A 24243-nucleotide genomic window follows, 5' to 3' on the forward strand; every position below is an offset into this window, starting at 1 on the left:
CTCCCACCTCCACTCAGGTGCCCCTCCTTCACACATAATTCACATTTTGGTACATTTCATTATAACATTCTGACACCTTAGCCATAAAACTCAGTCATGTCTACTGCTGCGTTGTTGCCCACTTGACTTGCTAATGCAATCATGGACGTGCAGTCATCCTCCCTCTCCTCTCCCTCCCCTTCCCCTCCCTAACAACTTCCCTCCCCCTTCCTTCGATTCCTCACCCCTCCTCCTCCTCCTCCTCCTCACCCCCCCTTTTCCTAACCTTACAAACAACCAAACAATCCTTCCTTTACCTACCATGTATCTAAGAAGTCATACTCCCTGCTTTCCCACTTACCATTTTGTACCCTATTGTCCCCTACCCTCTCTTCTCCCCTTTCCTCTCCTCTGCTTCCCTCAGCACTTAACATGCCTGCCCAGAGGTTGAAGTCGAAAGGCGTATATGCTTAGGTAATATGTGCATTTAGGGACAGTCAGACGATACAAGCTCTCAAATACAAGGCAAGCACTTAAACACGACTCAAATACTTCAACATGATATAAGCACATGAACGCAACACATACTTAAACACGACACGTGAACTCAAACACAACACAAAGCACATAAAGGCGACATAAATACTTAAACGCAACGTAAACCCTTAAACACAACACAAGTGCAAACATGACGAGCACATAAACACGGACACAAGCACATAAACACGGCACAAGCACATAAGCACGACATATACCTTTAAACACAACATAGCAATCAAACATGGCGCAAATTCTCAGGACTCAAATACTTAAACATGACAAAAGCAGTGAATCATGACAAGCATGCAAGAACGCCAACCACTGAACCGCGACCAACAGAGCTCTTCACCACGACACACAGTATCAAAACAAGAAGAATTGCACGACACTCATCTGCCAACACAGAAGTTCACAGGTTTCTTATATCATCTTTTGCCTCCGTCCCCTCCCGACATTCAGCAAACAAGACTGATTATTTTCATACACGTCCCTTCTACACTCCTCTATCATTACATTGTACCATGATCTTCATCCCTGCAAATACCCTATAATTCACATCTACTTATACTAACGAAATATCAGATACTCCATCAGCGCAATCCTTCACTGCTAAATCCTCCTGTAGCTGTGTCTTTTCACGCTATCGAAACATCAAAAATCCATCACTTATAATCTTTTTGTGGTGTTAAGACATTAGAACATCCCATTAGGTTTATATGACCCATACGATTAAATCATCATCACCCCTATTGATTCTCATTTATTCACCGTATTCTTGATTACTTGACAATCAGGAGTTAGGGCATGAGCCCATACACGTTAGCGTGTACCCATGACACGCACGGTGCTAACCTTGTATATACAGGTGACCAGAGCATGAGCTGTTAATGGAAGGGGGAACCGTAAGCCTATAGGCAATCTAACTTTGTTGGATAGCATTTTTCTGCCCCCATCATGAAAAAAAAACACGTTAGTCCAGTCTCCTAGTGTAATACACAGAGGATGAACACAATAAGGCTCTGGCCCTGTAACGTATACACACAAATACAATATACGCAACACAAATACTCAGCAATACACATATTCTGCAGCATTCATATGCAACACTATCATCTAGACTGCGGGCATATTAAGCCTTGGGTATAGATACTACTGTTAAAATATTGGCTGTAATTGTGGTACAGAGGTTGTGGTGTGGTGCAGTGGTGGGGGTCTGGTGTGGTGTGGTGGTGGGGGTTTGTTGTGGTGTGGTGTAGCGGTGGTAGGCGGGGTGTTGTGGTGATGTGATGGTTGTGATGGTGTGGGTTATAGTGATGGAGGTTGTGATGAAAGCCTGTGGTTAGTGGGTTTAAAACGCAGTGTGTGTGTGTGTGTGTAGGTGGTGGGTTGGTGAATTGGTGAGCACTTCAAAGTGTTGGTGTAAGTGGTGGAGAGTGAAAATGGTTGAGTAGTGGAGATGATGATGTAAGCGGATATGGCGGTGAATGAATTTCGTTGAATAGTGGCGGAGAGAGAGAGAGAGAGAGAGAGAGAGAGAGAGAGAGAGAGAGAGAGAGAGAGAGAGAGAGTTTGAATACATGAAATATAATTAAGCCATTATCTCCTTAATTGATATTTTCCCACCTTGAATATTTATGCAGCATTGCACCGGCACATTCAGGTAATAACCTCTTTAAGCATCGTTACGTATGATAGTTGGAGAGGACTAGCCTGGTAACCACGATGATCATGTCTGCGTTACTCACAACAATGAGTCAAGTTCGTCAATGGGTTTGAGAACGACTCTAAGAGTCCTTATGGGAGGGAATGTCTTCTCTTCCCACTCTCGTGATGAAGAGCGTAGGGAACGTGGATCTTGCAATGTTCCATTTGCAAGTTAGATGTACTAATTGCTAAACACCGAATGGACTCATTACTCTCCCGGATCGCAGGGTTAGTGTCGGAGGTTGTATAACATTGTATGGCCTCTCTTGAGGTGTTGGCTCTTTGGTCGACTCAAGATAAGGATGTCAACGTTGAGTTTAATCCCTGTCGTTTGTAGGTGGGTGGTTAGATTACCACCATTTATAGGTGGTGCGGTGAAGGGGGCAGATGGTCTAAGCCTCAAACAAGGTTGGAAGAGGAGAGATACTGTTATTCTTCCCTGTGATGTAGAGATATTCGTTATCTATATTGCAGCTTTTATTTTTTTTGCTGGTAACGAAAGAGACTTGGAAATGGGGGTCGTCACGAACAGAATGTCGGCAGAATAGTTGTTGCTTGTGGGGTAGGTAAACAACTCGTCTAGAGAGCATTCGTTGTCGGGTTGAAATGACCCACTTCTCTTCGGAGGAATCGTTGATGTCCACATAGTTTCTGAGAAAGAGCAGCATTGTCTGTAGAAAGCGAATTCACACCCTTTAGTTCGGCTCGTCATTGTTTCTGAGAGACCAAAGGATTAGGTGGTGTCGTCGTCTATTTGATGTACTCTTGATTCCAGTCACTTTCCTCCATCCTACAAGACGGCATGACGATCCTGGAGCTCATGGAAACAGCTGGTGACAATGCGGGATCGCAAGTCTACTTCGTTGGCCTGTGCAGTGTGCCTCCGCTTGCCCATGGAGTGCGTCCTGTGAACAGAATATATCCTAAGGAAATATCACAACCATGACCGTTATCAGCCATGATATTTCTATATCCTAGGGCGGTGCCCTTGGGTTGATGCACCTGGAGCGATGCAGGGGACAGTACTGGGGAGGTCTGGTGGAGTCTCACAAACCTATTATATCGATACGAGAGTTTTAACCAAGACAATCATCACCAGGTTGTTACAACAGGTTTTAATGCTGTTCTCCCTCACCTCAATGTTAGTAAAGTCATCCATTACTCATGTTGTTGAGTATTTCTCTTTCAGCAGCGACATCTCCCGAGTTCCCTCAAAGGGCAAAGTGTCCTTTCTGTGCTGGTTTCACCTTTACACATTGTTCCTAAATAAGCTTCAGGCTCTCTCTCTCCCTGAGTCCACGTACTGCACCGAGTACAGCATATTTAAATCTGGCGATGGGCGGGAGTGCAACGACGCCAGCTGCCACTTTCAACCAAGAGGACCAAAGCTGCTGGTGAATTATCAGAAACATGGGAATTACATAGATAGATTGGTATCTAGACAGAAAGATCGATAGGTAGATGGACAGAAGATGGAAAGATAGATAAACAGATAGATAGATGCACATGGATATAGATAGATGATAGATAGATAAAGACAGAGACAGTCTCCATCAGTGTAGAGAAAGCGATGCGTGACCTACTTTGTGATGCAAATAGATTATAAGGAAAGTGAGCTGCACTCTATGTAAGACTGACAAGTAAGTATTCCCGTGAAGAGCTCGCTAGTAAGCGCATACATAACCAGTAATAAAGAATAAGAAATATATCCAGAGGTACAGTCGCGAACAGAAGTCCTGGGACACGTGTGATCGGATCGGCTAACCAAAGTCTCTCTCTCTCTCTCGACAGGAGAGAGACAAAGGGTTCTGAGCAGTTTCGACAAGCCGATCAGGACTACAGGAGCGTCCCAGGACTTTCTTCTCTATCTGTAGCTGGGAATGAGCTGTCGTACATACAGACAAGAGAAAAAGTACTTTCACGTACATAGGGACGAACGCAAACGAGATAGCTCACAACTGCACATACATACAATAAAATTTACAAGTAATACATAATTACACACACACACACACACACACACACACACACACACACACACACACACACACACACACACACAGAATCAAATATGTAATTTCATTAAGAAAAATTTTTCTACTCTACACATACGTATACTACCAGAACCACCCACTCTCTCTACCTTCCCCTTCTCCTCTACTAACCTCCTTCTCCCCACCGTTTACCCCTACTATCCCCCACGACCCTCATACTTACACACGTGTGGTACCTCTTAATTGGTTTGTGATGAGCCAGGTAATTACTTCCTAAATTAATTACTCGAAGGAAAAATTCGAAGGAAGAGGATTTTCAGCTTTGCGGCCTTTAAATTTTTTTTTGGTGTGTGTGTGTGTGTGTGTGTGGATTTTTGTTGGATGAAACGTATATTGTGAATTTACTTTGTCTACGTGGTTACAAGTGTAGCTTCACGTATTTGGTAAGGACCTTCTGTCAGGAAGGAGTATGTTTATAGTGAAGGAGGCGATTTGTAAAGGCAATGTTTTACTTAATTCCATAACTATCTCTCATTATGATTTCGTATCATAGATAAAAAGACATTTACTCCATAAACTGTTGCTTACAGAGCAAAGTACATACTTCTCCAAAGAGAAGTGATATATAGCGATATATAGAACAAAGTCTTCCGGTGTTGTGGAGTTTTCGCGGAACAAAATCCCCAATAGGGTGTTTCCCTTAGCAGAAAATCATCCAAAAGTGTGAGAGCACAGCACAAGAAGGCCTTAGCTTCTAGCAGTAAGAACTCATTACACAGCAAATCATTCTAGTGAGATTATGAGGCGAGAAACCTCACCAGGGGATTTACGTCATGGGAAAGGATATATTGAGTCCGTCTGGAGTTGATTCATATTACAGAATCGCTAACTGGAGAGAAGAAAATCATAACATGGAATTGTCATTACGAAGTATACTTAACTCTGTTTTTCCTCGCGCGTACAACCACGGGATCAGTGAATTCCATAACCCATGAAGGAAGGTAAAAAATGAGGCTCATTCCTATTAAGACTGGTTAGGATATAAGGTCGAGTAGACGAGGAAACAAATGCGAAAAGGATTTTAAACCTATATCCAAGTTGATCTGTAATGTGATATAAAACTGCGTGTCGCACACACACACAAACCTGAGTCCAATTCTGGGTGAAACATCTTCAACAATACCTACTAAAGACATGTTTGAAGGCATGTATCACCAGCACATCAAAACATATCACCAGTATATCAAAACTTGAAAGGCACCTGAAAGATCACTAAAGATCCCTCAGTGTTTCTTACGGTGCCATGTGTACACAGCCTGGCACTACTTTAAAGCACTACCTTTGCTTACATACCTTTATCTACAGACCCTCAAAGAACCCATGTGTACCTGAGAGCTGATTCCTACATTCTAGATCCATGGGACTACCACACCTATGTGTTGTGTCATGCATCATCATCATCATCCGTCTGTACCATGTTCACATATTGCTAGACTATTATTCAACCCCCTATTCAACCACCTTTGGAACAGGTGGCGACGGAAGGCTCCCAAGAGATGTCTTCAGACACCGTCGGAACCGCTCCTTCCACCCCCAACCTTCAACCCCGATACGCCTTCGCCAAATTTCTCCACCAACTGTTCGCCCCTCCTCGTTTCATTTCCTTTGAAGCAGCGGTGATGAACCTCCCCAGAGAGAGAGAGAGAGAGAGAGAGAGAGAGAGAGAGAGAGAGAGAGGGGCCGTCGACGACGCCCCCCCCGAGTCCTCAGCATTTGCATCTCTTTGTTTTCAGTAACGCCGATGTGTATATCGGTCTAACCCAACAGCTAGGGGGGTACGGAGAGGGTGGAATCCTGCCTCGACTAACGCACAGGAGCCTCCGCTTCTCTAACTGGGCCATGGAACACCGGAACGCACCGGGTCACCGTCAGAGCCGCGGGAACGAGGAGGGCTGGATATCCTGACCTCCTGTGTTATAACTTTTCAAAATTAGGAAGAGAAAAATAGAAGGAACAAAGTGAGGATTCACCCACTACGGCTCGGCCATCTGTTCCTGACGCTGCTGCCTTAGCCAATGAGAAGATGAGGTGTGTAAAATAAAATTCAATAATATTGTTTGTAAAGGTTCAATCTAATAGTCATGTGGGTCTGTCTAAATAAAGAAAATCTATTCCTTAAGGATAATGCTTAAGAAAAGCTACATTGCCACAGATGAAGCAAAGCGGATAGACTATTTTCTTTAGCTGAAATTTGTTAAAAAAAAAAGAAAGAAAACGATCAACTTATGATAATCACGACGTACAACGTCATTATACCACAAGTAGCGGCAGTTTTCCATCCATGATTAACATAAAAGTTAAGGATTCTCAGAAAGTTCGTCAAGGCAAGAGCGTCCAGATGTTGAAGGATTATTATGCTAATATTCGAGCGGCTGAGAGAAAGAAGCTATGTGTGCGCGCTTCCTTAAGCCAAGCACTAGGAACAGGATGTTCAGATACAACACGCCAATTTGAAGATAAGAGACTTTACTTAAATAACTTCAGTAGTATTAAACATTTGGTCCTCTCCTCCCACAGGAAAAGAGTATGAATTATGGTTTCTCGGCGTCTTTGATCAGGTTCAGATTGCGTAGGATTTATAGTGAGGAGAGGTGAGTAAGGATTAACAGAGGGTAGGGAAGTATATGGTCAGCATAGGAAGAGACTGATGATGTATTTGTGTGTGTATGTGATAACATCACCGTACTCAGCCGAAGCTCCCCTCTCTATATCATCATCCTCACTCCAACTCTCCCATGTCATTCGTTCTCTTACTATGTCATGTTCGCCTGAATGTTTATCTGTCGACTCTCTCACTATGCTCTCACTCTCCCAAGTAATAACTTTCTCTCCTCTCCCCAAATCACTCTTCAACCCTTCTTCGTCCTCCTCAGTGTACTCAGTTGTCCCCACCGTTGATTTATGAAGTCATCTGTTTGTCTAGACAACCGCACAGAAATAGTGGCTTAATCCTTACGAAATTAATCGAACTAGTGATAATATACACTTGATGGTACATTGACTATACTTAGACAAAGTCATTCGCGTGCCATTAGTGATTAATCAATTCATAAGATTCTTTAGGTGTATAATCATCTCGCATGACTAGAAAACTCAGGAAATAACTAGATTAGTTTGGACAACTTGCCATAGAGACTCACAAGTCTCGAGACCTGACGATTTGTCGAAAGTGCTACCCTTTTTCTTTGGGGTCGAGGTGGCATGCGAGGCGAAGATGCCATAGCAAACGGTTTGGTGAGAAGAGGAAATATCTGTACGTAATACTTCTTCCTCCTAATACTCTCGTCTCTTCCTGATGATGTCTGGAAGGCTCGAGAGGCCGTTACGATAGATTGGCGAAGCTTGTTGGATTAGGAATTAAGCAGGAGATCAAAAGGGATGAGATCAAAGGTCGTCATCTTTCCCTCTCTCTGGCCAAAGGAAGAGTAAAAGTACCTGAATGTCGCTGCCATATATATATATATATATATATATATATATATATATATATATATATATATAGCGCGTGTGTGTGTATGTCTTCGAGGACAACGGAGGCTGGGGGTCCTGAAGAGACGGATGGAGGAGGAGGAGGAGCAGGAAGAGAAGCGAGGGATAACTTACAAGTTAGGGAGGTTAACGCGGGGGGATGGGAGGGAAATGCGATGAGGGAGGGACGGCAGGAGCAGTCGACCTCACCTGGAATGCCTTTGAACCTCTGAAGCTGAAAAGAAAACGAAAAGAAAAAGAAACAGAAAAGAAACCAGATTCCATTTTCTCTTAAAAAAAAAAGACCCCCCCCCAAGAAAACCATGAAATATCCTAAATTTTTTTCCACTAAGAGGTTTCTTCCCCTCACCACCACCACCTCCTCCTTCTCCGCCAGCGTGATAGACGATTCATTCATTAAACAAAATGGCTCGAGGGGCTGGGAAAGAAAGAAAAAATAATATAACAAACAACGAATTTGCAAATAGAAGACGGGGAAAGGGAGGGGGACATTCCACTGTGGCTGAGGCAGGTCTCATGCGTTATGAGGAATGGTGGATTGTTTCTTAGAGAAGAGATGGGTTTAGATTGCTCTTCTCTCGGAGGTGGCGTCTGCACTATTACCAAGAATGGTCTCAGAGACAACATTCCTTATTCATGGCCATACTAGGGTAGTTCTCAGGGCCATCCCAGCCCGATTTCTTCATATTCATACATATACATATGTATATATATATATATATATATATATATATATATATATATATATATATATATATATATACATATATATATATATGTATGTGTGTGTGTGTGTGTGTGTGTGTGTGTGTGTGTGTGTGTGTGTGTGTGTGTGTGTGTGTGTGGGGCTCTCGTCTGTGTTTCCTTCCTTCATCTCAAAGCATATTTTCCCTCGGCCTTGAATCTTGATGTCTTGGGCCATTTCTCTCTCTCTCTCTCTCTCTCTCTCTCTCTCTCTCTCTCTCTCTCTCTCTCTCTCTCTCTCTCTCTCTCTCTCTCTCTCTCTCTCTCTCTCTCTCTGGGATGAGGTTTGTTAGGGAGTGTGTTTCGACCGAGGTGAGCCAAAGTGAGAGTTTGAGGTAGGAAGGCAGGAGAGGTGATGATGGGAGGGAGTGCGAGACATAGATACTCGCAGAGTTGGTGCCAGTCTGGCCTCAATACAGAGGGAGCCATATTCCTTAACTCCTAAAGGTAGGTTTCACTGAGGAGGTTGCGAGGTGAACAAAGGTGGAAGACGTGAGAAGGAGTGGTGGTCAGGGAATGAGGTGAGAGAGAGAGAGAGAGAGAGAGAGAGAGAGAGAGAGAGAGAGAGAGAGAGAGAGAGAGAGAGAGAGAGAGAGAGAGTACCTACGACGAGATTCTGCCATTAGGCACGGCTAGCGCGTGGCCCTTGCGAGAGAGAGAGAGAGAGAGAGAGAGAGAGAGAGAGAGAGAGAGAGAGAGAGCATCAGATGAAGCTTTTTGTTATTAATGATAGAGGGACAGTCTTGAGCCTTGGTGACAGTGAATATATGTGTGTGTGTAGGCCCCTCAGAGTATATGAAGGCATACATATGTAGATGGAACTTAAGTTTGTGTGTGTGTGTGTGTGTGTTAGCTATGCATAGTGTTGCATGAAATAGATCTAAAAAAAAAATCTTAACCATTGTTGCTCCATACTTTCCATTGAATAATAACGAATACTTTTCTAATACTTCACCACATGAATTATATCACTTGTATACAACAACATTCTCTCCCAGAATGATATCACATGCTCCATAGACTATTACCGCACACACACACACACAAACACACAGAGTTCCTCACGAGAGGCAACATCACTTCTGAGTAAACATAAAGAAGAGAAAGAAAAAACTAATCCAAGATGCTTTGACTAAAGGTACTGGCGTATCCAAAGCCTCACAAATCCCTCTTCTCTCTTCTCCTCCTCCTTTCGAGGCATCATCCCCTCCACTTTTCACATACACAGAGAGTTTCTTTCCTTCTCCTTTATTTTTCCGGGGAGGTATTTGTGGAAATAATTAATCCCCTCTCGCGTCTGGGATGGTAGGTAGTGGGAGGTGGGGAAGGCATAGTCTTCAGACAGTGGCTAAAACCTTTACGGGAAAGTAAAAAAAAAAGAAACAAGTCAAATCAGGTATATATTTTTCCTCCCTCGGCACAGAAGGTTCAAAGGCATTCCGCAGGTGGGCTCGACGCCTGGGTATTCTCTTCTGGCTAATGGATTTACCTCCTCCGGTCCCTATATCTGAGTTACCCTCACCCTCCTCCCTCCTCAACTCACCCCTCCCGGTTCTTCGGGTCATCCATCCCCTTCCCTCTTCCCATACACCACGTCCTCTCCCTCCACCAAATCCTCTTTCCCCGAAGGTAGAACAAATCTGCAGCCGCATCTACGTAGATGTCATCTTTTCCTCATTCTTTAAGACGGAAAAAAAAAGAAAATCAATTCTGTGTAAGTCCTAATCTATCAAGCTTCGATAGGTCAGATCATAATGTGGTCCCCAGCCCCTTACCACTCTTTGCGTCATCCGCTGAGGCTGCGTCAGCAAGACGCATCTACAAGGCAAGATCTCAGGAGGAGGAAGAGGATAGGGTATGTTGAAAGCAAGGGGACGGGTTCTTCCGATACCACTGCCAGTTCGAAGAGGGTTTGAGGGATGAAGGTTTGATGGACGAAGACCTTGAATGGGTGACCAAGGCTTCTAGATAATGATGATAGATGATCACCACAACCGAAACGTCCGTCAGATGATCACAACCTTAGTGTCCAATAGACGATCACAACTTAGCGTACATCAGGTGATCACAACCTAAGCGTCCATCAGGTGATCACAACCTAAGCGTCCATTAGACGATCACAACCTTAGCGTCCATCAGGTGATCACAACCTTAGCGTCCATCAGGTGATCATAACCTTAGCGTCCATCAGGTAATTACAACCTTACCGTTCGTCAGATGATCTCAACCTTACCGTCCGTCAGGTGATCACAACCCTAACGTCCATCAAGTAATTACAACCTTGGCGTCCGTCAATGATCCACAACTTGACCGCCTCTCGCTCCATCAGGTCAACTTGACCGAGCAGAAAATTGACCACCAAATCCACTCGGCCTCTCCAACCCCCCCTACCGACCGCCCTCTGGATCCTGCATGACCCCCCCCCCTCCCCTACAACATGCGTATATACGCGGGATAATTACTTCTGGCTCTATGTCAGAGGATCACTTACGCTCGTGGGCGTCTTAATACGCTGGATGGAGCCGAGCCGTGGAAGCAATGGCCACGTAAAGAGGAGTTTATTTACGACTTTCTATGCCTATAGTAAATACTAATTCAGACAATTGGTATGGTTGTTTCAGACGTAAACATCTATCGTCTCTCTCCATTTATCTGTATATCTATCTGTCCCTCTCACACACACATACTAGATAGTCTTCACGTTTTAAGGACAGGAAATTGGTAATCCACGAGTCAAAACTGATAAAAGACATAATGGGTTTGCAATTGTCACCACCAGGGGGAAAAAAATGATGTATATTTACATACCTAAAGTACTGACCCAAGGCTGATGAAGACGCTTCGAGACGCGTAGTTCCGCTGACTAGACTGTGATTGGCTGGGTAGCTGGGATGGTCCGGGGTGTAGGCCAATTCTCACGCCCGTCATGACACTACACTCGTCCCAGTATGTTCACGACTCTGGCTTCAGTTTCCTGAAATATGATGTTCAGAGAATGATACAGAAGTAGAAGTGGGTGTGTGTGTGTGTGTGTGTGTGTGTGTGTGTGTGTGTGTGTGTGTGTGTGTGTGTAATTACCCATGTGAACCGTAAGGGGAGGGAGTTATACGTTCGTGAACCCCCGTCTCTCAACTCCATTTCATTTACAACCTTTCAGACTTCTGCATACCGTCTACATTTCATCACGTTCTTTCCTTCTTAAATTCATCCCATTCGCCCCAACATTCAGACACTATGAAAGTACTTCACATCTATTTCAACAAATTTCTTAACTTCATGTCATGTCTTGTGGTCGATTTATCCCTACATCTTTTCGAAGAACTGCCCACTGTCTACGTCAATGTCAATAAGAATAATGGTGTTTTCGTATCCCTGTTCAAACGTGACCCATCGCAAAACTATTAGATTGGTGCTTCCGGATTCCGCCTACGCAAGATGCACCGTCAATGAAACGTCACTTTTTGTGAAGCTATATCATTTGGGAGTACAGTCTCGTCAACTCTTCTCACTCACAGGAGTCTACATTTCCCTAGCACTGAAGGTAGCGCAGCCTTGGGCTTTAGAAAGGTCCTGGCTAACGCCAGTGCTCTTTCATAGAAATTAGTTCTGGGATAACTATAAGCTCTATAATAAATAAATCATTAGAATCTCTAACGGTATTGAACAACCATTTCTCTTTCCCATCGTATCCATTCATACCCACGTAATATTTCGGTACTATTCGCTTTACAGTTACTTTACTTCTATGTTCGTACAAATCTTTCGTACTGCTGATCACCCTATTAAAGCAGCGAATTTCGCCTATCAGTCCTATTTCAATGAGCCAATAATCTTATGATACATTTTAGGCAATATTATGAATGATTAAAGGAATGATTAAAAACGTTCACATTTAAGTACATAACACTAAGGGTTAGGCTGCTGAAATATGGGAATAACAATTGAGTATATAAATGTTGTTGTGGATACTGCGGTGGTGTGTGTATGGCAACACTGTTTAAGGTCAGAGGTTACGTCGCTAGAATAGGACCCAAAAGTCGTGTCGTCGTGCTCTAGGGTCGTGTTGTCGTGCTCTAGGGTCACATTGTCAAACTCTAGGGTCATACCGTCTTGCTCTAGGGTCATACCGTCGTGCTCCAGGGTCATACCTTCGTGCTCTAGGGTCATAACTTCGTGCTCTAGGGTCGTACCATCGTGTTCTAGGACCATACCGTCATGCTCACTGTTTCTCTAGAGAATTACACGAAACTACATCAATTTCCCCTTACCGTAGGTGAGGAGGGGCTGGGGAACGTCAGGGAAACCCGTTGTACTCAACTGACAACTCTGTACGTATGCCGGCGTCGACCCACACAGTTCAGATCTCACCCAGGCCTACCAACACTGCCGGATCCTCGCGCTGGAAAGCCCCCAGGACAGGGCTGCCAATCTACACGATTTGAGAACTGGACTACATAAAAATGTAGGCAAGGGTGCTGAGCGAACAGGCAGTTAGATGGTCTTAAAGAGAATATAGACTCAATCTATTATTATTATCATATATATATATATATATATATATATATATATGTATATATATATATATATATATATATATATATATATCGAATTGCTTAGTCGTAGAGCTGTTTCTCCTTGACAATGAATACGTAATGCTGGCGCTACGGATGTTGCTGTAAAGACAGCACGTACATACAACGAAATTCTGCCAAATATGAAATAGACAGAGGCAGAGCGGGGTCGTAACATTCACTCGCACGAATAGACAGAGTTGCGCGTCGTGTGAGTTACGTGTTGTCTTGTGTTACGCGTGGATGCCAACAGCAAATGGGTGTGGAGTGGGTGAGAGAGAGAGAAAGAGAAAAGAGGACACCAACTCGGGTCAAAGGAATGAAACTTGACAACCACTAAAGTGCTGGCTCACTTCGTAGCCTTCGTACGCAGAGAGAGAGAGAGAGAGAGAGAGAGAGAGAGAGAGAGAGAGAGAGAGAGAGAGAGAGAGAGAGAGAGTAAAATCCAGATTTTTATACAACCGAGTTAGTGTTTGCAATTTTTACCTTCAAACTAAAATGAATATCGCGTTTTAACACGCGAATGAAAGAATGAAATAGAAAAAAGAGTTTCTTTGCCAAGGCAAATAAAAGTAATTATGTCTTTACATATGTGATTAATAATCACTGGATCTTTAGAAATGTCCAGTGACAGAGGTGATCTGTATATATATCACTTTGTAAGTTACAAAGGGAAATTTTTATCAAATTCGAAATGAGAAATTCGAGATGAAGTTTTTCTCTAGCTCATGCAAATGGTTGATGTCTATGACGCACAGGATGTACGACCGTACACCTCCACGTACCCGTCAGGTGAGGCCCTTAAGCGCTCGCTACGACCTCTTGAGCACGACAGGGCGATACTTAAAGACGACAGCTCCCAACCTTGACCCACGACGACACGAACGTTGAGCACGACAGATATGACCCTTGAACACGACAATACGAACGTTGAACACGACAGATATGACCCTTGAACACGACGATAGACACGAATGTTGAGCACGACAGATACGACCCTTGACCCACGACGACATGAACGTTGAGCACGATAGATATGACCTTTGAACACGATGATAGACACGAACGTTGAACACGACAGGTATGACCCTTGAACACGATGATAGACACGAACGTTGAACACGACAGATATGACCCTTGAACACGATGATAGACACGAACGTTGAACACGACAGATATGACCCTTGAACACGATGATACGAACGTTGAGCACGACAGGTATGACCTTTGAACACGATGATAGACACGAACGTTGAACACGACAGGTATGACCCTTGAACACGGCGGCGCGAACGTTCAGCACGATAGCTATGATGAGCCTTGAGCACGATTGTACGAAAGTACGAACAAAGTACATTGAAATCCAGAGAATAAACTGATTCGTACTGTATGTCTTTAGCCACATTATCATTGTTGTGTATATAATCATCATGGCTAATAAATTACAATCAATAATTAGTCTATCTTCCTACTTGATCGCTGTTTCCCGGGTTAGCGTGGTAGCGCAGAGGGCATTAACATAACTGCCACTCGTAAGTGTGCAACGCCAAGTCTTCGCCACACACCACCAACAACACTTATCAACCATAAAGACGCGATGTCTGACCCAGAAACAACCGCGCGAGACAAAGAATCGTTCAAGAGAAAGAAATGATAAAGGAAAACATCTTCTACATCCCCAAACCCTCCGATATCACATCTCTCATCGATTGAGAAATCTTTCCAAAGGTTTTCCCTCTTGTAAGAGCCATTCGGCGATGTAGATCATCAATCCTCTTCTGAGGGATGGAATGGAGATTTGGAGGGAGGGAGGGATGTAAAGGATGGTGGCAGAAACCCTTTACGGAGAAAGAGATTCAAAGACATGTCAGCTGGACGTGGAGATAGGCATTTCCATCCCCCTCCTTATTGATAGATTTCTTGCTCTCTCTCTCTCTCTCTCTCTCTCTCTCTCTCTCTCTCTCTCTCTCTCTCTCTCTCTCTCTCTCTCTCTCTCTCTCTCTCTCTCTCGCCCCTTATAGACCCAGCATCTCAGGTCTCTCAGTCCTTTCAGCCTCAAAATCCTTTTAACTCTCATTAGGTCATTTGACTAATCGCCCTTCCCTCTCTCATATGGTCAAACCAAGAGGAATACTTTAAAACGTATGACGATTTCTGTGAAAGATTCTTGATATGTTTGCGTTGGATAAAGTATTTTTCATTCTCATTTTTTATACCTGTGGGAGTAGATTTCACGTGCATGATCAGAATGTCCAATACTCATATTCTATTCACTTCTTCACATCCGTAGTTCTTATGTTAATGTCATGATGTGGCAATTAGATAAAAGGGGACAATCGTTTCTTAGACTCATTTCCTCGGATTGATGATACATAGGCTGATGTGTTTCTTATCATACGATGCCAGTGTATAGTATTAGGAATATCGTAAAATCATGAATGATAAGGACACAAACCGTTCACAAGTAGACTCCACCATAAAGCACCAAACCTCACGATGCTTGTCGATGCTCGTCGTCATAATTACCATTCCCTAATCAGAATACATTATATCTTCCATAAAGAATCCTTGATTCCTTGATGCAAATATGACAGATAGGAAATAATTCACCGCCAGAACCTCTTATGTTTCCTGTCTTCTTCGAGGGAAACCATCCTACTTATTCTGGTCCAGCACAAATGCTCCTTCTAAGAGCTATTTGGGAAAATGAATCAATCGTCTTTTGTGGCAGGGATGGAGAGGGAAGGAGTGGAGTGGAGACCAGATGCTTTCTCAGGGAAGAAAAGTACACACACACACACACACACACACACACACACACACACACACACACACACACACACACACACACATTTCCGCGACGAAGGGTCAAAAACAAGGAAGGTGATGTTCCATGAAAGTTTTCGTCGTATCGATGGACTGCCGGCCTGTTTACCCCCATCCAGATATATGAGGCCATCACCCTCAAACCCCATCCACCACTCCACCCCCTCCATATTTCTCCCCACATTTTCTTTGGGTGGGACAAGATGATGTACTTTGATCTTTTCTCCGGTTCTAATCTCTTGCTGAATCCCAAATCCCGGGTCCTCAGCCAATCCCCTGCGGTTGCCTCTCGCGTCTGTAAAAAAAGATTGGAAGAGGAGGAGGAGGAGGAGGGCAAAAGAGTCAGAAGGGCCTACGTAGCAAAATTGTGATGAGAGAATGAGATAAGGAAGGAGGCAGAGGACAGATCTTGATAACATAACGATAGTCTGTGACGAACAGTCTCCTTAGAAATGCAGGATGTGTCATCATCATTCCTATGTCACTTCTATACAGCTATCCCCAGTAACCCCGATGGCTTCGAGGAATCTATATTCTCACGATAGAATACATAGATTCTTAATGTAGCTACATAAGATAAATTACTACAGCTGATTTTTCTAGCTATAGATCCACAGATAGACGGCTATGTTGGCTGCTTCTGTAGCATGACACAGGAAGACGTTGCGATTGCCAGTGTGCTTACTATGTCTAAATCATTTATAGAAAAAAGTGAGTGCTTGTAAGTGCTTGTATGTGATCTTTTTACCTGACACCACGAAGAGGTCCAGAATATATCTATTGTTGATAACCTGATCTATCACTTGCGGGGGTTTTCAGTGTACAGATTACATGGATAGAAGTTAGAATATTCATATGGATTACTGGGAGTTTCTAGTTGTGAGATTGTTCAACCTTTAAGCACAGGAGGAGTTCGATTCCTTGAACACGATGGTACGATCCTGGAGTACGGAGGCACTACACTTGAAGTACGACGATAGGACCCTTGAGCACGATGGTATGACCATTTAGTACCACGGTACGATCCTTTGATCACGATGACGGTACTGCCCTTAAACACGACGGTACAGCACTCAAGCAAGACGGTACGATCTGTGGGTGTGATGGATTCGCCTTTGACCGAGCTTTTCACAAAGTGTTTTCAAGAGGAAGGGAAGTAAGTTTAATGCCTCTAAAACCCTTTACATTCTTCTTTCTCATTCTAAATCCTTCGCAAAGACTTTCAAATCTCTTTCAATGGCTTTGTAACTCCACTATAAAAAAATAATTGTATTTGGTATCACTGTAACCTCTTATCTCACTTGGAAATCTCCCGAAACTACACAAATGGCAAGTCTTCCACCTTGAGACTTAAGATCCGTGTCCAGATATCGTGTATTCTCCTTCTCTGAACACCTTCACTCCAATTACACAAAGGATTAAGTCTTTCCTTTATAGAATACTGTTCCCACATTTGGGAATTCGAACCTTTATAAACATGAAAGAATAGAAGATGATCCCAAAGCAATTTGGCTGATCAACTCTCCTACACAGTCTTAATACTCTTGATCTCCGTGTCGTAACGCCGCGTTGTGGGTTCGCTTTCCTCTCTTTTATAAGTATCATTCCGGTTTCTGCTCGTGAGAGTGGCTGCTAGTGTGCCCCATTGCCCCCTGCCATTAGCTCCTGAGTCAGATGGTCAGCGTGGGGTCGGTGGCAATACGGTAGATCTGTGTGATGCACGAAACTACTCTGTGTACGATCTCTGCTGTAGGATGATAAGGTAGATGGTGTGATGATCGTCATAGCAGTATTTCAGTTTAACTCTTTTCAAAGGCCTTAGATTTACTCTCTCTGGTCAAAGGTCGTGACCAAGGGTGACCTCAAAGGTCGTGACTAAGGGTGACCCCAAAGGTCGTGACCATGGGTGACCTAAGGGTCGCCACATGCGGCTCAAGGATTGTACAGGTGGCGCTGGGTATATCCAACGAACCATAAATGCCAATTACTTTTGAGCCATAGAAATACATCATTTTTTATTTCTCTTTTCGTATCAGACAAAAACTGCTATTTTGCTCAAAAAAGGTTTAATACTTTACGTCTTTCTCTGACTATCAAAAGAGTAAATAGATAAATGAATAGATATATAGATAGATAAATGAGTGTATATATATATATATATATATATATATATATATATATATATATATATATATATATATATATATATATATATATTTCATTCGTATACTAAAATGTAAAATTCATTTCAGTACGATGGTAAAATTGCGTACATTAATTCCGGAGTATAAAAATCGGAATTTTTGCACCGCCTCTCTCTCTCTCTCTCTCTCTCTCTCTCTCTCTCTCTCTCTCTCTCTCTCTCTCTCTCTCTCTCTCTCTCTCTCTCGTCTAAGGCCTAACTAAGAACTTTCTGCCCCCGTGACCAAAGCCTTCGACATGAAAAGAATGAACATGTCAACATCACTTTGAAAACTCCACTCCCATATGTCAATATCTAATCGCCTCGCTTCACTACCCACACACGTAAATATATTCCGCATCCTCCTGCCTGAGTCTATGATAGATGGAGTAGACAGATAGATGGAGTAGACAGGTAGATGGAGTAGTAGTAGGAGGAGAAAGAAGGAGCATCGTCATCAAATTTTGTACAATTCACACCGGACGCCTGAGAGAGGAACCCAGCCGCCATTTGTCAACCAAAACATGAAACAAATGAATTACGGCCGCTCGCGCGCGCGCGCGTGCGTGCGTCTCCCTAGAGACGGCAGACGGCACTGAGAGTACAAATTCTTCACTGGTGCGATGCTGCCGCCTGTCGTAATATATTTCCCCTCCGCGGGTTCCTCATTCAAGATGGCGAAATTGTTGTTTGAATAATTTCTGTCACAGTTGTATTTACGATCTTGGCTCACACGGCAGAGCCCTACGTGTCGTATTCTTTTTTTCATTTTTGTTTTGTATGGTCGATAAGTTTCTTGAGTGGTAAGTTCTACTTAATGATAATGATGATAATGATAGTAATATCAGTATATGATAATGATGATACTTAGAATAAGTAGAATTTGGTCATATATTACTCCTAAACTATAAAAAGTTTTTATTATCATTAGCTACAAGTAAATTTTGAGAACTCAATATGATAGGATTATAAGAGTTACGTTTTCTGAAGGAGTTCGTCAGTTAAACATTTTCATTACAACTTGTGTTAGAATTAGGGGATCTGGCATTTTCGTAAGGCTCCCATTCGATATACAGCTATGTACTTTATATTTGGAGGAGATATTATGAAAGAGTTACTAAGATGGGATCATAAAGGCTTCAGTATGAATATACATGTGTACTGTAATGATGTATATTATAAGATCTAATGACAAGGGATTATCCGGATGGATAATCCAACTCGAAGTTTTCTACCGAGAGGCTCTTCTATTTCCTCCCTCTGAGTCTGATGGTACATACAGTGAGAGAGGCGATATGATGGCGTCACGTTGAAGCTATCGGTCTATCACATCTAAAGGTCGTGCTATCAGTTTCAAGGGTCGTATCGTCATCCTTATTCAAGGACTGTACCACAGTGTTCAAGGACTGTACCACAGTGTTCAAGGACTGTACCACAGTGTTCAAGGACTGTACCGTTGTCGTGTTCAAGGACTTTATCGTTGTCGTGTTCAAGGACTGTACCGTTGTGGTGTTCAAGGACTTTGCCGTTGTCGTGTTCAAGGACTTTACCGTTGTCGTGTTCAAGGAATGTACCGTCGTGCTCAATGAGGTGCTTCTAAAAAAGCATAATTCAACATGTCAGTAAAAAGCAATACGAAATATTTGGCGAAGGTAACTACAGATCACACAGACTTTCATCACCAATTTAACGATGAGTATGTCTTCTTTAACGTTGATCACTAAGGAGGTGCAAAACCGTATAACGGGTAAATGCAATAACCTTATGGGCGAGGAAATGCAATAACCTGATGGGCGAGGCTATGCAATAACCATATGAGCAAGGAAATGCAATAACCTTGCGAGGAAATGCATTAATACCATGAGCTAAGCAATGCAATAACTTTGCGAGGATACGCAATAATTCTATGAGAGAGGAAATGCAATAACCTAATGGTAGTGTGGTGAGGAAAGGTATGCTAGGCTGGAGTTTTTTACTTTTTTGGAGAGAGAGAGAGAGAGAGAGAGAGAGAGAGAGAGAGAGAGAGAGAGAGAGAGAGAGAGAGAGAGAGAGAGAGAGAGAGAGAGAGAGAGAGAGCCGAACAACTGAAAAATATATGATAAAAGATTCGAATATCGACAAAAAGGTTTCAGAGGAAAAACAGGAATATGAAAAATGATCATGAAGCAAGAGAGAGAGAGAGAGAGAGAGAGAGAGAGAGAGAGAGAGAGAGAGAGAGAGAATCTCACATACCGAATCTGTACATCAGCTCCAGCAAAACCCCGGATTATTGGGAGGAACAAAGAAAAGGGGAGGAGTGATGGATGGGGAGAGCGGAGACTGATAACTAGGGAGAGCAAGAAAATATTGTGAGAGTTAACAGACAGGATAGAGAGGAATGTTGGAGAACACGACAGAAGTAGGAGGAGAGAGAGAGAGAGAGAGAGAGAGAGAGAGAGAGAGAGAGAGAGAGAGAGAGAGAGAGAGAGAGAGAGAGAGAGAGAGGAGTGTGTCATGAGACTTGTCAAACAGAAACCGAGTCAGAATCATTTTGATTGTTGTGCCGTGTGTGTGTGTGTGTGTGTGTGTGTGTGTAATGTACAGTAACCTTGAGATGGGATCATCCTCTTCCATGGTACGTCTTGGTGATGCTCATCTCTATCCCTGTGATCTCTCTGTTCGAGATACCGTGGCCTAATGATGTGGCTGCCTGAGTATGACATCTTCCATTCCTCTCTGTGACCACTTCCTGGGCTGTTATTGCTGCGTCTTGCTTCCTGATCGACATCCCGTTTTCCCTTCGTCATCTCGTTTTCCCTTCGTCATTCCGTTTTCCTTTCGTTGCGCTTACGTGTAACGCAATAGTACACGTGTCGTTGTGGGTCATAACGCTCGTGCTTTGATGGTCGTGCTTTCGTAACCAATGGGTTTATTACGAACAATGCAAATGGAAACAATTGTGACAAAGTACACTATTTGTCTGCCTGCTCTTATACCGAATCAATCATTGCGTTGTTTACTATCTAGCTACAAATAAGAACACCCTTCTTGAGTTGAGATCTAACCCTGTACATGAGAATCAAAAACATCTACTGTCATTCTCGTGCTGTCTTCGTATTACGATCATAGTACCATTATCTTCCAACCTCTTTATCGTATACGTAGATGATCATGAATTCAATTAATCTATAAATCGATTCATGATATAAATGGATATAATATATAATATATAATATATAATATATAACCTCTTTATCGTATACGTAGATGATTATGAATTCAATTAATCTATAAATCGATTCATAATATATGATGGACTTTATGTCATTCTTTTATGCACATGATTTAAATGACAGTTTTGAGGGAGATTCTCATTCATCAGCATCTTGTGTTAAGCCAGGGGGACCAGACGATCAGATCTAGCAAAGAGCATAATACCTGAAGCTCATAATGCTCCAGAGTCATAAGTCTTGGGTACTTTATATTCGCTGTGTAAACTCCTCAGGATCCCTTTCCTTATAATGGGTCTCTTGTACCTTCCAGGAAGGCAGCGCTCCGCTAGAGGGGCGAGGTAAGGTGAACTCCCTTTCAAGGACGAGAAGGTCCTCGACGACTGTGTAACTCTTTCCTATCGGCTGAACGTCAATTTTTCAGCTTTTTTTTTATTTTGCTTTGTTTTGTGAAAAGTCAAGAGAAGTTATGTGATGAATGTCGGTAAAGGTGGTGCTTGTTTTGCTTTTGGCAATCGATAAAGTTTTATGCTAAAAGCCAGAAAGTTTCAGGTTGCGAATGGGTAACATCCTGAAATAAAAAATATGTATATAAAGTTCGAATTAAAAAGAAAAAGAAGTTTGGCCTTTAAAAGTTCGAACTGAGAAAAATGAATGACAGTGGAAACTAAAGTTTATAATATATGCACAGAACCATAAAGCTTTATTTAATTGATGCCTAAAGTGAGAAAAATAAAAGACGTGAACAGAACATGGGAGGGAGATTCGGAAGGCTTTAGAGGCTGTAGAAAATGATCGACTTTTTCCTTTTTTCGAAACGTTGAGAAAAGATAATGTTCCACTACTTAAGATGTAGTATGTAATCTGTTACCCATTCCTACCACGTCAGTTGGTGTGTGCAAGGTCTCCGAACGCTACGGGCAAAAGGAGGCAACGAAAACTGGAAGCAAAAGCCAGGACTCCCTCACCTTTTCTAGTAGTTTTGATGACCGTCTTCGTCTGGAAGGGAATCATTATCATTCTCCTGTAGAAGACGTTGTCGATAATATTCGAAAGGAATACGTCCTTGGATTTCACTTTCAGGTCTTCGTTGCTGGCGTATCTAATCCATTTGATGCTGTGGATAAGACCATTATATAACCATATATATATATATATATATATATATATATATATATATATATATATATATATATATATATATATATATATATATATATATATATATATATATATATATATATATATATAGTCTGTTAATGTTATTATAACGAATGTAGGGCAATTCTATAACAACCTTCCGCTGGGCGAGTATTCTTGCCGAGGCACGAGCCAGGTAATTGTTTTGTGTTTGTGATGCAGCAAATGGACCGAAAGGGAAGCGGGGGAGGGGAAGAGGAGGGGAGAAGGGAGAGAGTGAGTGGGAAGAGGGGAGGACACACACACACACACACACACACACACACACACACACACATACAAGAGATGAGGCCCCACGAGTATAAAAGTCCTTCTCCATAAAGTACAAATAGGCAATTGCAATTTCAGTCATGAGCAGCGACAAAATTGCATCCTCGTCATATTCATGATCACTCCTTCACATTTCACTTCTCATTTCCTTTCCATGTTCCATGAAGAACTCAGTAAGTCAACAGTAGGACGTCCAGTTAAGTATGAATAGAAAGGTTGATTCGAAGTTGCTAGAGGGCCATCTATAAATTTAGGCTTGAAGGAATGATTGAACATTTGACTCTGTTGTGTGTGTGTGTGTGTGTGTGTGTGTGTGTGTGTGTGTGTGTGTGTTAACGCCATTTATAATGAGTTTGAAATGCCTTGGAGCCATTCGCACTTGCCAATCAAGTCTGAAACAGAATTTTAGGTCACGCACTTGATGAGTGGGTCAAGTTGCTCCCGTCTGTATTGAGGGGGATCAAACTAGGCTGTTATCTCTCGGTAGTTAACGAAAGCCTATATTGGTCTTAGCGTGTGACATAGTGCCTAGGGTCAGTGGTCCATATGTATCAAGATGAGTCATTACACTATTACACTGAGGGTAAAAGTAAAGTGTTTGTATGGTGAAGGTAACGAAATGAAAATGATTTATATATAAAGGTTTACCGCCCAATTTGCATATAAGTGTGGGGAGATATAATTGCATTTTGTAATTGATTCCCTCCGCTGGAGGAGGTTGGCAATGAAGTAGGTTTAAGGAGGCAATAACCTAACGTAGAAAATAGCACCTCTTTCCTTTCCATTTCCAAACACCCCCGTAATATTCCTGTGGCCAGGGTATATAAACACGTTTTCATGGACTTTCACCGCGTTTCCATCAAGAGTGGATCTTACATGGCTTCTCCGTCTTACCGATCTCGTTCTCGTGTTCTGAACGTGTGTTTGTGTGTGTGTGTGTGTGTGTGTGTGTGTGTGTGTGTGTGTGTGTGTGTGTCGTCAGTGGCAGGCAAAAAAATATATATGCGAGTTCTTCGTTACTTGAACACACTCCCACCCGCCCCCTTGAAGAGATGAAAAATACATTTCTATCTGTATCGTCCTTGAAGAATATCCTCCGCAAATGTATACTGCAAGGTCTATACATCTTGTATGTTTCAGACATCCATGAAATACAGGATGGAGTGTAAATGTAAGCCAACCGTCGCCTGTAATGCGTCAAGGAACATATATGACCAGCACCACCGCATCTGTCTTTCCTAACCTTAAACGGTACGATCCTTGGGGTCTTGATGTTCCTGCTTTTGATATAAACCTTTAAAAGGTCAGCAGGCAGGTCAAAGGTCAGGCCATTATCTCTAAGAGCCGTACCCGTTGTTCTCAAAGGTCATGATGCAATTAGTGGTCAAGGGTCGTAATGTCGTAGTCAAGGATCTTAACGTCGTGCTTAAGGGTCGTACCGCCGTGCTCAAGGATTGTACCATCGTACTCAAAGA

The 24243-nt window shown here is 42.7% G+C and overlaps 1 long non-coding RNA gene across 1 annotated transcript in view; it reads right to left on the reverse strand.

Annotated features, from left to right (window-relative positions):
- LOC139759495 (uncharacterized) overlaps positions 1-24243 on the reverse strand; it is a 62041-nt gene that overhangs the window by 35774 nt on the left and 2024 nt on the right. The window contains exon 2 of the long non-coding RNA XR_011715074.1: positions 11319-11484. This is a non-coding gene — a long non-coding RNA (uncharacterized lncRNA). The remainder of the gene's footprint in view (positions 1-11318; positions 11485-24243) is intronic.

Source organism: Panulirus ornatus, chromosome 33, assembly GCF_036320965.1.
Source record: "Panulirus ornatus isolate Po-2019 chromosome 33, ASM3632096v1, whole genome shotgun sequence".
Lineage (NCBI taxonomy): Eukaryota > Metazoa > Arthropoda > Malacostraca > Decapoda > Palinuridae > Panulirus > Panulirus ornatus.